The following is an 8291-nucleotide window of genomic DNA, read 5'->3' on the forward strand; positions in this document are numbered from 1 at the left end:
TTTAAGAGTGGAACACCATAGCATTCAAAGATGCCTGACTTCTTCTCACGCTTCCCGGCAACTGCCGCTTATGTAACCGTAATATTTACCAGGAAACGCTGGTGGCGAACACTATGCACGAATGCCAGCTTTCTGGTAGAAATGCGGCGTCTTGCGTGGGCCGCGATGCGGCGGACACGAGCGCCATGCCGAGGTGTTGCAAGGAACCGCGCACGCCGCTTTATAGCCTTTGAGCTTTGCGCGCGCCAATCTGGGAGGCCATGGCCGCTCTATGTATGATAGAAACGCTGGAAACGGGGTTGGTGTGTTTTTCTTTTGTAGTTTTCGCGCAACATAATTATGTTTTCTCGCATATTCAAATTACAATGCGATGCTATCGTGTTTGTAGGTTGCGTGCAAGCCGTACTTTAGGATTTTTCTACGTATTTTACCATGAGAAATTCAATTAGTTCAGTAACTTCCTTGCGCCACATGGAGGACCTGCGTGGTTGGGTATGCGTGGCTCGACATATTTTCTGCGTAGACGATGTACGACAGTGGACGCCGGACGCGGGAGACCGACGCTGAATTTCTTGCGACACAGGGCTTTTAACACTGTCGCGTAAAAATTGCCGGAATCTGAAAAAAATACTTCCAGAAATACATTAAGTTTACCACTGAAATTCCACACTGAAAACCAAATTTTAAAACTAAATGAAATTTTTCAAGTGGGTCCTATTATATGGTTTGTAATGCATTGTGTATTACGTCTCTGTTCACGAAAGCAGTGCACAACTGCTACGCTTTATTGCGCAGAGCCTGCCGCCCAGCATTCTATTCGAATAGCTTATACGCATCTTCGGCATCTGCATAAGTATTAAGCATTAATATGGCGTTTGAAGTGCTATATTATCTGAGCTCCGACATTGTTAAAGGTTGTTATTCTAAGCGACCGCTCAGCTCTCAGCAGGTTGTCGGGTGTCAATGCTGACTCAGCTATTACGTCAAGTATACTTAACATGAGCCATCAAATTAAAAGTGAGGTAAGAACAATGACGTTTCATTGGATACATTCAGACATTAGAATCTTAGAAAAGGAGGCAGTTGATCCTCCGGCAGCGTCAGCGCACGGCCTTGACTTAGGTGAAGATCCTTCATACAGATTAGATGACGCTCACCTGCTTATACACCACTACCTACAGGCCTTACACCTGGATGAACGCGTCACCAAAGGATCGTTCCTTACACCTTACTCCGTACTTTATCTCGCCGCACTAGGTGTCTACTGCTCAAGTTACGCATCGGGTGTGTTGCTGTCGCACATCGCCTTCACCGAGAAGAACGAGTGCCGAGCACTTAGTTCCTGGCTTGTGGACACTACAATAAAATGCTTGAGCACTTGACTTTAGAATGCCCAACTTTCCGCAGTCATTGTTGTGTGCTCCTGAAAACTTCCTGCTACTTAATCTTGCTCGAACAGCCCTTAATCATTTCCCGTTTACAAAAGGTCATGCTTGAACTCGATATCAGACTCACAAAGTTGTGCTGGATTTCTACTCAACCACTGGATTAGACTGCCGTCTGCAACGATCATAATCTGCGTGTGATGTAATGTGTTGTGGTGTGCTTTCCTGTTCTTGTTTTCCCTTTCTTTATTTCCTTCCTCCTCTCTTTCACTTTCTTCAATCTCTCCTCTTCAAGCCGGTGGGTGGGGTGTCCCTTTTAGAAGACAATTGCTATAGGTCACTCATCTCTGTGGTGTTTATATGTGATAACATGAGACGTAATAATAATAATAATAAGAATAATAAGAATAATATATTTATGCACTGCAATATAATGCATTATATGACTATTTGTGTGAAGGCATTTGTATGTTTTTATGAACATTACAGAAAGGGCAGTTGGCAAATTACTGGCACTTATAATGTAACAACTCTGTTCCTTTGATAAGTCTGATAAGTGCTGAGGCTTTCTAAAAATGTACAACATGATTGACATCCATTCAATATGTGACTGTAATGTTAAGCTTCAAGCAAGAGATTTACAATAGGTAGATGAAATAAATATACCGAGGGGGAACTTCGCAATGCGAAAGTGGCTGATGAGTGAGGCATGACAAAATTACACACACACACACACACACTATATATATATATATATATTTAGCAGGCACGTACCCAGGTTTTTTTTTTCGGGGGAGGCCCAACCCAAGGTAACTTTTCTATGCAAATGACGGGGGGGGGGGGGCTACCTTTACTAGTACAAATGTGAACAACGCCCGCCATTCGCCATAAAGACGCGTAAACCCGGAAAAGTTAAATGAAATGATTGGTATCTCACAGGTAGTACGCCTGTGAGATATACCTCTTCTTAACTTGGCAAACAAGGAACCACATAGAATGGACTCGCGCAGGAAAGAAGCGCAGGAAGAACACTGTCAATAACAAGTAAACAAACGAAATTGCAAAAATAAAGATTTCCATCATCATCACCATCATCCTATTTTATGTCCACTGCACGACAAAGGCCTCTCCCTATAGTAGCTTTCTATAGTAGCATACAACTTAAAAAACAGCAGTTAGCAACCACGGCACACGGACCGCGCGGGGTTGTGTTAAGCCGCCAGCCAATCACAGAAGCAAACAAAATCGTCATCATGCGGCCTTTTCAAGATGGCGTCGTACTTGATACCTCCGGAGCGTCTGCTGTTCTTGAAGAGTCTTTTCATAGACGGGAGCAATGAGGTCTGCAAACGACATGGACAAAGCGTATGGAGTCTAAGCAGTTCACTCTTCAAAAGTCTACACGCTGTGGTTGCTTAGTGGCTATGGTGTTGCGCTGCTAAGCACGAGGTCACGGGATCGAATCCCTGCTACGGCAGCCGCATTCCCATTGGGACGAAATACAAAAACACCCGTCTACTTAGATTTGGGTGCACGTTAAAGAACCCCAGGTGGTCCAAATTTCCCGAGTCCCCCACTACGGTGTGCCTCATTATCAGATCGTGGTTCTGGCACATAAAACTCCATAATTAATTAAATCTTCAAAAGTCTGCGGTACAGTTAATTTCACTACTGAGCCCGTTTTACTAATAAAATGTCACTGGCAACTGAAGTGAAACTTGACAATAAATAATTGCAGCGAAGCAAGCATTTTAGTTCACTTCAATAAAGAATTAGGCTTTCAAATGAGAGTAGCGCGTTATGAGCTCCGTGCCGTAGAAAAATCCGGGTTCACAGTCTTCCGATTCGCCCGTGAGCGAAAGTTTTAGTGTATACAGGTGTATATATGCGTGTGTGTATATATGTATATATATGCGTGTGGTGAAAGCGAGCACATAGGGGACGTTATTGCTGTTATCATTTTTAAATGAGAGTATAAAATTACACGCTAATAATTTTATTTCTGTGGTTACCGCCTTATTTGGGTAAAAGGAAAAGTTTGAAGTACGAATTATTTTCAACTTAGCGGAAGAACAGTGGCTGGTGGTTATGAAGGCGTGCGCGGGGCTTCACTGCAGGCTTAAGTTGTATCCGACTATCGTGGCGTTTTTCTTTTTTTAATTAGCTCTGGAAGAATTATAAAGAAATATATATTTGCGGCACAATCACAGGTTTTTTTGTATCGCTCGTTTACTGCTCTACAAGTCGAAGTGCCAAAACCGACTCGTATTGTTATTTGGGAAGTTGCGTTATGATGCATGGCCGCTACGTAATGATGCGTGACCGCGTAGAGCACAGGACGCTGCGCTTCTATACGTACTGCAACCACCGCGGAAGGTTAGAAAAACACCTACATAATAAGTACAGCAGAGAAGTGGCTACATCAGGCGGCTCGACTGATAACTGTAGAAGTGTCATTCAAAATACACAGAATTGTTCTCCACTTCCGGCAGCGTTTTCTCTACTTCCTTCTCAAATAAAAAGATGTTGATCCATAAATATTTTCATAAACTATGGTTAAATTGGCTAATTTTCGCTTTTCCTTCCAGTTTGGCTGTTGCCTTGGCTTAATTTCGCAACTCCTTGCGACTCTTGTTTCCAGTTGCCAATTTTGCACAAAATGGGCTGCGCAATTAGGGAAAACCCAGACGAGGTAACGGGTGACAGTCATATTACTTATGGATTTAAGGGTTATTGCAGGGTTTGATGACGGACGCTTTTTTGAATTATTTTAATTTGCGCGTTATTAAACCCATATCACGGGTTTCAACGATCTGTCAGCGTCGCGGCGAGCCGCTACTCGAGGTAATAATGAAGCAAAAGTAAAAGTTAAACTCAACTGGCGTTTTCTCCGGCTGCAACTTGCTCCACAAGCATACAGACCAGCTGACCACGAACCGAATCCCTTTCCTGGTACCTGGATCAGTCTAAACAAAGAAGGTTGAACTAACGAAGCTGCAGCCATGCGCGTGACCGTTGAAGAGATGGTGACAACTGAACGCATCTCGAGTTAATCGCGCGGGCACCAAATCGATGAGAAAATTGGCCTTCACACCCCAGGAGATGCCGATAAATACCGTCATCCAAAAGGAGTGAAAAAGGCAGCAAAATGTTGACCACCGAATAGCTGTCAAGTCTCAGCATAGATTTGGTGGCGCTTTAGAGAGAGACAGAGGAAAGGGGAAAGGCAGGGAGGTTAACCAGAGGGGAAAATCCGGTTTGCCACCCAGCGCTGGAGAGAGAGGGTAGGGGGAGGTAAAGTTATAACAAAGTAGAGATAAAGAAAGAAAGGAGCATAGACATAGAGTCACAGTCGGTCACTGTCACCGCATACCGTCACCGCACAGCACAGTAGCACTTGCAGGACTATAAACATCTGTTCAGGCTACAGTCGCTTGTACAATTCTGTTGCCTTTAAAAACTGCAACAGTGTCCTCGTCGCCCTCTGCTGCGATGGCCTTGTGATGGCGGCATATTAAAATAAGTTCCTCTGTTAGAGGTCTTCGGTCAAAGCGCGCTATCGCGATTGCGAGCTATCATCCCTGTAAATTATAGCGAGGACAGTCACAGAGAAGGTGTTGAAGAGTCTCCTCGTTACCACAGTTATCACACGAGGCGTCGTCGGCCCATTCGATTCGGAAAGCAAAAGACTTGGTGAACGCCATCCCTAGCCATATTCGACAAAGCAGGGTAGGTTCGCGACGGCAGAGTCCAGCTGGAATGCAAAGGCGTAGAGAGGAGTCTAGGTTCTGCAGCTGGTTGTTTTGAAAACTTCCTCCGTTCCACAAGGAGAACGCGATATCACGGCTGAGCATTCGAAGTTTTCTAGCGGCAGCTGTCCTCGATAATGGTATCGGCTCCTCTTCATCGCCTTGAAAAGCCGACCGAGCAGCGTTATCGGCGCTTTGTTCCCTATGACGCCGCAGTGACTTGGTAGCCACTGAAATGTCACGTGGTGTCCTTTCTCAGTCAAGGTATGGATTAGTTCTCTAATCTCGAATACCAGTTGTTCGTGTGGTTCACGCCGCAGGGCTGCTAGCAAAGACTGCAGTGCTGCCTTCGAGTCACTGAATATTGACCATCTTCGAGCTTGCTCTTGACTGACGAGACGAAGTGCAGCGCGAAGAGCTTCAAGTTCCGCAGCCATCGGTGTCGTTGGGTGGCATGTCTTGAAACTGATGGTGGTGGCTTTCGCTGGGAAAACCACGGCTCCAGAAGAACACAGGAGAGTTGCCGATCCATCACTATAAATATGTACGTGGTCGGCGTACTTCTCGTACAAAAGGAGCAGAGTTAGTTGTTTAGGAGCAGGTGATAACAGCTTAGATTTTTTCCTGATTCCTGGCACGGTGAGGTGCACTGCAGGTCGAGCCAAACACCATGGAGGAATCGATGGCTTAGTTGCGGGGGTGAAGCCTGATGGAAGGCAGGGTGGAGCTTTAGGAATGTGTGTGATGATTGGTGGCGTGGGCGGGGAGGGGGGGCGGCGTAGGCCGCTTAATTTCCGGAGGGGGGGTTCCGCCCCCCCCGGCTACGTGCCTGATATATAGTAATAATTCTCAGGTTTTACATGCCAAGACAGCGATTTGACTATGAGGCACGTGGTAGTGGGAGATGCCGGATTACCTTGGACCACCTGCGGTTTTTTAACGTGCACCCAAGGCACTGTATAAGGGCGTCGCATTCAACGCCTATCGAAATGCGGCCGCCGCGGCCTGGATTTTATCTCGCGACCTCGGGCTTACTAACGCAACACAAAGTGACTACGCCACCACGCCGTGTATTTACACATTCGAGACGCCTTGCTTGCCTCTATGTAAATAAAAATGGGTTTTCTTTTGCTTCTCCTTTTTATTTTAAACCTAAAGCAGAGAAAATGCTTTTGCGACTTGTATTCGCGCTGTGTATATTGATGACAGGGCATTAACAACTGTTATACAAAGTACGCAGCTATGGCTGTAATTAACTGTATTTGCAGTCGTATAATATGGCACCCGTGGGCTTGCGAATGAACGGTGCACCGCGTGTGAGTGATGCGATACACTGAGAAGTTGATTTCAATGTTTGTTTATCCCTATGCGCTTCCGGAAATCTATTGAATACGGATACAACCGTGGTGTTGGCACAGCTATGGATGCAACGACACCACTGCAGCACATCTCATACACACCATCTGATGACCATGGCGATCTTCACCTAGCGGTTGCCGTTGAATGGGCATGTACTGTAGACTTGTTTTCCTTTCTTCAGTATATCGTGCACGGCGCATAACAAATTTATTTTGAAAAATGAAGAGGTGGAGGTTTTGCCGATGTAACAACTTGCGTCGACATATTTTTCTGAGGAACAAGAGAAAAAAAAACGAAGCTCCACTCTACTAGGCAAAGTTCAACGCACTTTGAGTGGCCCTTTCAATGCCAAAGGTTGCACGACACTGTGAGCATGTTTTTGATAGCGCTGATGTCATACTGCGGAGAAAACGGTTGCTAGCAACCTCTTGGTCACGCACAACGGATTTTGGAACGGCGTCACGAAATAAAGAAAGCGATAAGCCTAGGTGATCGTGAACCGCGATCAAAAAGCAAGCTATGATTTCTATCAGTCTACCACTCGTTGATGTCGGTACTCAATAAAAACATTCTATCTTGGCGTAAACCCTCCACGATCTAAGTCCCGTTCTTTGCCGTAATATTATCAACTGTGTTCTTTTTTGTGTTTTTTTACAGCGCCCTTTGCGTCCGACAAACAGTTTGAAAATAATGACGTCAATATAGTAGTAAAAAGAGCGATAACGAATGTAACGAAGGAGACCGTGTGGGAACACGGACAGCAGCGTGCGGGTTGGGCAACGTATTAGAACTACATGTCGCTGTTGTTGCTGTTGAGGCGCAGCACAGGATACTACAGGGCGGTCGCAATCACAGCGGCAGATCAGTGCGTGAACCGCATTTTTCGAGATAGCGGTATAAAGAACTGCCGTTGCAGCGACGCTTTCCGCAAGCGCATTTAGGAACGCAGTAAGGCAGCTTAAGGAACGAGCTGGCAATGACCGGTAGGTCAACTAGTGTGTCCTTTGGCGGCAAACACTGCGGTCTGCTGCAGCGACAATATTTTCTTCAGAGGCAAAATGAAAGCAGCGTGTAAGCGAATCTGATGAAATACGCATTCATTTTGAACTCGCCATCCTTGGAGTAAGAAAGGTTTCACGGGTGGTGGCTCTTGACAGTGATGCATCGGCGGTGGTCGCATAGATCCGTTATGCTAGCCACGGAATTTGGCATTAGAGGTATTTCGGCCCATAAAGATGTACTTCTCCAATGACAGAAATAGCCGCCACCGTCTGTTTACTTCATTTTCTGCGCACGTTAAACCAGCTCCCTTTCCGCGAAACCAGACACAATAATGTGCGTATACTAAGCGCTCTTGGTAAATTTAAGCAATGTTGTTGGCTTCGTTTGAGACAACGGCTGGTTCCGTCCGTTACCTAGCTATCATGTTATTATGTCTACGACATGCACGTGCATGCGCGCGTGCATGTCGTAGACATAATGACCTTTTGGCGGCTCGTTCCTTAGCTCGACAGCAACATCGATTCGTTGATACTTGTAACGAATAAATAATACTTAAAAAGGTGATTCCTTATTTTGTTTTCGCGCCTTAACACTGTGGTCTAATATAGATGTAATTTAGTAAGGTGCAAATAGATAGTATGAGAAACAGATTCCAGTTTCATTATAATGATCAATATAAGAAAAATTCTTTGACTAGATATGTTTTATCTATCGCTCGAAGAAGCCTTTTCAAGAGATTATTTTTCTTTACTTTCATTCCATGGAGACATTCTGCAAGGACAAGCTACGCAATAAT

This window comes from Dermacentor andersoni, chromosome 1, assembly GCF_023375885.2.
Source record: "Dermacentor andersoni chromosome 1, qqDerAnde1_hic_scaffold, whole genome shotgun sequence".
Lineage (NCBI taxonomy): Eukaryota > Metazoa > Arthropoda > Arachnida > Ixodida > Ixodidae > Dermacentor > Dermacentor andersoni.